Source organism: Schistocerca nitens, chromosome 5 (assembly GCF_023898315.1).
Source record: "Schistocerca nitens isolate TAMUIC-IGC-003100 chromosome 5, iqSchNite1.1, whole genome shotgun sequence".
Taxonomy (NCBI): Eukaryota; Metazoa; Arthropoda; class Insecta; order Orthoptera; family Acrididae; genus Schistocerca; species Schistocerca nitens.
Genome location: NC_064618.1, coordinates 422,134,769 through 422,141,665, shown reverse-complemented (window position 1 = coordinate 422,141,665; position 6,897 = coordinate 422,134,769).

Below are 6,897 nucleotides of genomic sequence, written 5' to 3'. Positions count from 1 at the left end.
AATATTCACGAGGCTGGGAGTTTCAATTACTGCCAGAGACGCAGATTAAAGTTTGCCAAGCAATTACTGGTACAGTTCATTCGAAACGGCCACAGGTGATGTCCTTCTCCATCATCTCTCAAAGCGAATGCACGGCGGTATTTAATGACCTATCCTCTAATGGATGTGAAATCCCAGTACTCCTTCTGCTCAGTGCGAAATGTCTTAGCCAGCATAATCACGCCGTTACATCGTGAGTTCTTCCACAGTGCAGATTTATTGTCAGTATGACAAGATGTCACTTATCCACGTTTGATTTGTGTTGTCATGAACCATGCTACTTTTTGAAGGTGTAGATGATTTTTCGGCATTTTTGTACATTTTCAATAAATACTGCTAAGCACCATTGCCAAGTTCCGCTAGAAAACAGAACCAGTGAGTTTCTTTACAGAAATGTAATGCCGCCTCCATATTCTTAGGTTCTCAACAGTAACTTAGAATTTACTTTAGCGTTATAAAATAATTCACGGCATGGAAAATTATCGGCTGACTGTAGTAATTCAAGGAAACGTGTACATATAGTAGCTTCCCTACCAAAAGCTATCCATCTTTTCTCCCCTCTAGTGTTTTTCAGCTTTTTCAATCATGCCGATGCAATCCTCTAATAATGTATTATAACGTCCATGCACTGACTGTAAAAAGAAAGAGGCTGACCACACGAAAGAAAACAAAGAGCCATATGCAGCTCAGTAATATGCGTAACAGAAGAAAAGTTACTTGACTTGTGAAAGGATATTGTTTACTGTTTTTTTTATTATTATTTTACAGATTTCTACTGAATGCAATGGAAAATGTTCTTGGTTGGTTCATATAGAACAGTATGTACATTATATGCACTAAGTATTAGTGAACTATTCTCTTACGAAGACAAGACTATAACCTAATAATCTGAGAGAGCATTACGAAAATGTAGAGAACCGGTATTTGAAGCTGACTGCCTAACAATTCTACTGACGACAAAATATATTGAGCGTAAGGACCACGAAGATAAGATACGAGAAATTAGGGCTCATACGGAGGCGCATAGGCAGTCATTTTTTCCTCGTTCTGTTTGCAAATGGAAGAGGAAAGGATATGACTGGTAGTGGTACAGGGTACGCTCCACCACGAACCGTACGGTGGCTTGCGGAGATCGATGAAGATGTAGACGTAGACAGTTTCAGTAAGAAATATTTGATTTTAATGCTATATGTATCCTGAGATTTTTTTATTAAACTTGTGCTTTATTGTCATTTGCTGTGCATATTTGTGCCCAAGTTTTGGGAGCCTATGTTTACTCAAAGGCATAAGCTGGCCATATAAAGTTTTAACAAATGGTTCAAATGGCTCTAAGCATTATGGCACTAACATGTAAGGTCATAAGTCCCCTAGACTTAGAACTACTTAAACTTAGGACATAACACACATCCATGCCTGAGGCAGGATTCGAACCTGCGACCGTAGCAGCAGCGCGGTTCCGGACTGAAGCGCCTAGAATCGCTCGCCCACAGCGGCCGGCTAAGGTTTTAACACAGACGTACAATACTGTTTCTTGTTCATCGTTGAGTGTTGTCTGAAAAAATTCGTAAACCGAGTTTCGTGGCTACCTGCTTGTTTTCACGTAAAGCTTGAAGTCAGCCACCTAATATAGTCAAGAATTTTGATTTTACTGTGACTTTCTTCGTATTATTTCCTTACCACTTATGTCGAGACTTTCCCATCTTTGACTGTTAAAGCAGACTTGTAAACATGTTTCTATGCTATACGTGTTGTCCGCTACAACACGAAATGGCCTTGTCCTACGCAACCTGTACGTACCACTGTTATAGTTTCATTTCACCACTTTTACTACTTGGACTACACATGACTGATACTGTCGCAAAGATACACAGCTGACTCCTACTGTGCTGTAACTAGAGGTCTACAATACCTATATATAAGTTTCGTTTCAGTAAATATTTGAGAAATGTTGAATGAAAGGAAGAAATTATCGTTGTTCATTTCACATGGTGGAAAGTAATTAAATACAATGCAGATCTACCGCAATAAACAGGTGTAAATCTTAAGAGAACTGAAAAAGGGCTGAAGCTTGTTAGCTATATGATTGGAGCGACACTTAATTGATACTGGTTTGTGTAAATTAAGGTATAAAGAAGTTCTAAAGCCCGCATCTCGTGGTCGTGCGGTAGCGTTCTCGCTTCCCACGCCCGGGTTCCCGGGTTCGATTCCCGGCGGGGTCAGGGATTTTCTCTGCCTCGTGATGGCTGGGTGTTGTGTGCTGTCCTTAGGTTAGTTAGGTTTAAGTAGTTCTAAGTTCTAGGGGACTTATGACCACAGCAGTTGAGTCCCATAGTGCTCAGAGCCATTTAGCCAAGTTCTAAAATGAAAAATAATTTCGAATAAACAAATCCTTATTTATGGGATTTTTCACTGCAGTAGAACAGTACTAAAAGCATAAATATTTATTATGAAAATTTCATCCTATATAAAATTAAAGTAATAAATGTTGTTGAGTTATTACGAAGTTCCGCATGCGACTGTGGTCCATTAATAAATGAGCTTCACTGAGTAAGCTATCTGCAACAGTGACAGAATCTGTGATCTATAAAACTACATGGTGACATGGTCATACACGTACAAAATTTTTTATTGAAGATGATAATGGCAGCTGAAGGCTACTCCCACAATTTGACGTAATTTGCTGGTGCTCAAATTTAGTTTGGCTGGATTACAGTATGTTGTTGTTGTGGTCAGAGACTGGTTTGAAGCAGCTCTCCATGCTACTCTATCCTGTGCAAGCTTCTTCATCTCCCAGTACCTACGGCAGCCTACATCCTTCTGAATCTGCTTAGTGTATTCATCTCTTGGTCTCCCTCTACGATTTTTACCCTCCACGCTGCCCTCCAACACTAAATTGGTGATCCCTTGATGCCTCAGAACATGTCCTACCAACCGATCCCTTCTTCTAGTCGTGACCATCATCAGTTATTTTGCTCCCCATACAGCAAAACTCCTTTACTACTTTAAGTGTCTCATTTCTTAATCTAATTCTCTCAACATCACCCGACTTAATTGGAATACATTCCATTATCCTCTTTTTGCTTTTGTTGATGTTCATCTTATATCCTCCTTTCAAGACACTATCCATCCCGTTCAACTGCTCTTCCAAGTCCTTTGCTGTCTCTGACGGAATTACAATGTCATCCATCGAACCTCAAAGTTTCTATTTCTTCTCCATGGATGTTAGTACCTAATCCGAATTTTTCTTTTGTGTCCTTTACTGCTCGCTCAATATAAAGATTGAATAACATCGGGGAGAAGCCACAACCCTGTCTCACTCCCTTCCCAACCACTGCTTCCCTTTCATGACCCTCGACTCTTGTAACTGCCATCTGGTTTCTGTACAAATTATAAATAGCCTTTCGCTTCCTGTATTTTACCCCTGCTACCTTCAGAATTGAAAGAGAGTATTCCAGTCAACATTATCAAAAGCTTTCTCTAAGTCTACAAATGCTAGAAACGTAGGTTTGCCTTTCCTTAATCTAGCTTCTAAGGTAAGTCGTAGGGTCAGTATTGCCTTACGTGTTCCAATATTTCTACGGAATCCTAACTGATCTTCCCCGAGGTCGGCTTCTACCAGTTTTTCCATTCGTCTGTAAAGAATTCACGTTAGTATTTTGGAGCCGTGACTTATTAAACTTATAGTTCGGTAATTTTCACATCTATCAACACCTACTTTCTTTGGGATTGGAATTATTGTATTCTTCATGAAGTCTGAGGGTATTTCGCCTGTCTCATACATCTTGATTAGACTAGATTAGATTAATACTAGTTCCATGGATCATGAATACGATATTTCGTAATGATGGGGTACGAGTCGAATTTTCCAATACATGACATAATTAGGTTAATTTAACAACATACTTAAGTTAATATAACAACTTTATTTTATTGTTTTTTTCCCTTAATTTATATCTAAAAATTCCTCTATGGAGTAGAAGGAGTTGTCATTCAGAAATTCTTTTAATTTCTTCTTAAGTACTTGTTGGTTATCTGTCAGACTTTTGATACTATTTGGTAAGTGACCAAAGACTTTAGTGCCAGTATAATTCACCCCTTTCTGTGCCAAAGTTAGATTTAATCTTGAATAGTGAAGATCATCCTTTCTCCTAGTATTGTAGTTATGCACACTGCTATTACTTTTGAATTGGGTTTGGTTGTTGATAACAAATTTCATAAGAGAGTATATATACTGAGAAGCTACTGTGAATATCCCTAGATCCTTAAATAAATGTCTGCAGGATGACCTTAGGTGGACTCCAGCTATTATTCTGATTACACGCTTTTGTGCAATAAATACTTTATTCCTCAGTGATGAATTACCCCAAAATATGACGCCATATGAAAGTGAAAATTTGAGTAGTAAGCTAATTTACTAAGATGTTTATCACCAAAATTTGCAATGACCCTTATTACATAAGTAGCTGAACCCAAACGTTTCAGCAGATCATCAATGTGTTTCTTCCAATTTAATCTCTCATCAATGGACACACCTAAAAATTTGCAATATTCTACCTTAGCTATATGCTTCTGATTAAGGTCTATATTTATTAATGGCGTCATACCATTCACTGTACGGAACTGTATGTACTGTGTCTTATCAAAATTCAGTGAGAGTCCGTTTACAAGGAACCACTTAGTAATTTTCTGAAAGACAGTATTGACAATTTCATCAGTTAATTCTTGTTTGTCAGGTGTGATTACTATACTTGTATCATCAGCAAAGAGAACTAACTTTGCCTCTTCATGAATATAGAATGGCAAGTCATTAATATATAATAAGAATAACAAAGGACCCAAGACTGACCCTTGTGGAACCCCATTCTTGATAGTTCCCCAGTTTGAGGAATGTGCTGATCTTTGCATGTTACGAGAACTACTTATTTCAACTTTCTGCACTCTTCCAGTTAGGTACGAATTAAACCATTTGTGCACTGTCCCACTCATGCCACAATACTTGAGCTTGTGTAGCAGAATTTCATGATTTACACAATCAAAGGCCTTTGAGAGATCACAAAAAATCCCAATGGGTGGTGTTCGGTTATTCAGATCATTCAAAATTCGACTGGTGAAAGCATATATGGCATTTTCTGTTGAAAAACCTTTCTGGAAACCAAACTGACATTTTGTTAGTACTTCATTTTTACAGATATGTGAAGCTCCTCTTGAATACATTACTTTCTCAAAAATTTTGCATAAAGCTGTTAGAAGGGAGATTGGACGGTAATTGTTGACATCAGATCTATCCCCCTTTTTATGCAAAGGTATAACAATAGCATATTTCAGTCTATCAGGGAAAATGCCCTGTTCCAGAGAGCTATTACACAGGTGGCTGAGAATCTTACTTATATGTTGAGAACAAGCTTTTAGTATTTTGCTGGAAATGCCATCAATTCCATGTGAGTTTTTGCTTTTAAGCAAGTTTATTATTTTCCTAATTTCAGAGGGAGAAGTGGGTGAGATTTCAATTGTATCAAATTGCATAGGTATGGCCTCTTCCATTAACAGCCTAGCATCTTCTAATGAACACCTGGATCCTACTATATCCACAACATTTAGAAAATGATTATTAAAAATATTTTCAACTTCTGACTTTTTGTTCGTAAAGTTTTCATTCAATTTGATGGTAATACTGTCTTCCTCTGCTCTTGGTTGACCTGTTTCTCTTTTAATAATATTCCAAATTGTTTTAATTTTATTATCAGAGTTGCTGATTTCAGACATGATACACATAATCCTGGATTTTTTAATAACTTTTCTTAATATAACACAGTAGTTTTTATAATTTTTGATAGTTTCTGGGTCACTACTCTTTCTTGCTGTCAGATACATTTCCCTTTTCCGGTTACAAGATATTTTTATACCCTTAGTAAGCCATGGTTTGTTACAAGGTTTCTTACGAGTATATTTAACTATTTTCTTGGGGAAGCAGTTTTCAAATGCATTTACAAAAATGTCATGAAATAAATTATATTTTAAATTGGCATCAGGTTCACGGTACACCTCATCCCAGTCTAACCGCTGTAGGCTTTCCCTGAAATTTGCAATTGTTAAATCGTTGACTGGACGTACTACTTTGGAGGACTGTTTAGTATTGCTGAATGGAGCTATGTCATATATTGTAACTAGCTGTGCACCATGATCAGAAAGACCATTCTCAACAGGCTGAGCATTTATCTGGTTAAACTTATCTTGGTCTATAAAGGAGTTATCTATCAGTGAGCTGCTATCCTTTACCACCCGAGTAGGAAAATCAATAACGTGTGTCAAATTGAAAGAACCGAGTAATACTTCAAGGTCATTTTTCCTATTACCCTCTTTCAGAGAATCTACATTGAAGTCCCCACAAATAATAATTTGCTTCCCCCTGTCTGACAGATAGCACAACAAGGAGTCCAAATTTTTCAGAAATAGATGAAAATTTCCTGATGGGGACCTATATACAGTTACAATTATAAATGTGCCTTTATTTAATTTAAGCTCACAGGCACATGCTTCTATATGTTTCTCTACACAAAACTTTTTTGTTTCTATACTTTTTGCACAATGATAACTTTTGACATATATGGCAACTCCTCCTTTCTCCGTATTTTCTCTCATTGCATGTGCAGAGAGCTTATATCCACTTACATTTACCTTATCCATATCAGTAACAAAATATAGTAGAGTTTGGTTAGGCCTGGCTCTCCCAAGGCTGTCAGTAGTTCTAATGGAATGTTGTCTACTCCCAGGGCCTTGTTTAGACACAGGTCTTTCAGTGCTCTGTCAAACTCTTCACGCAGTATCATATCTCCCATTTCATCTTCATCTACATCCTCT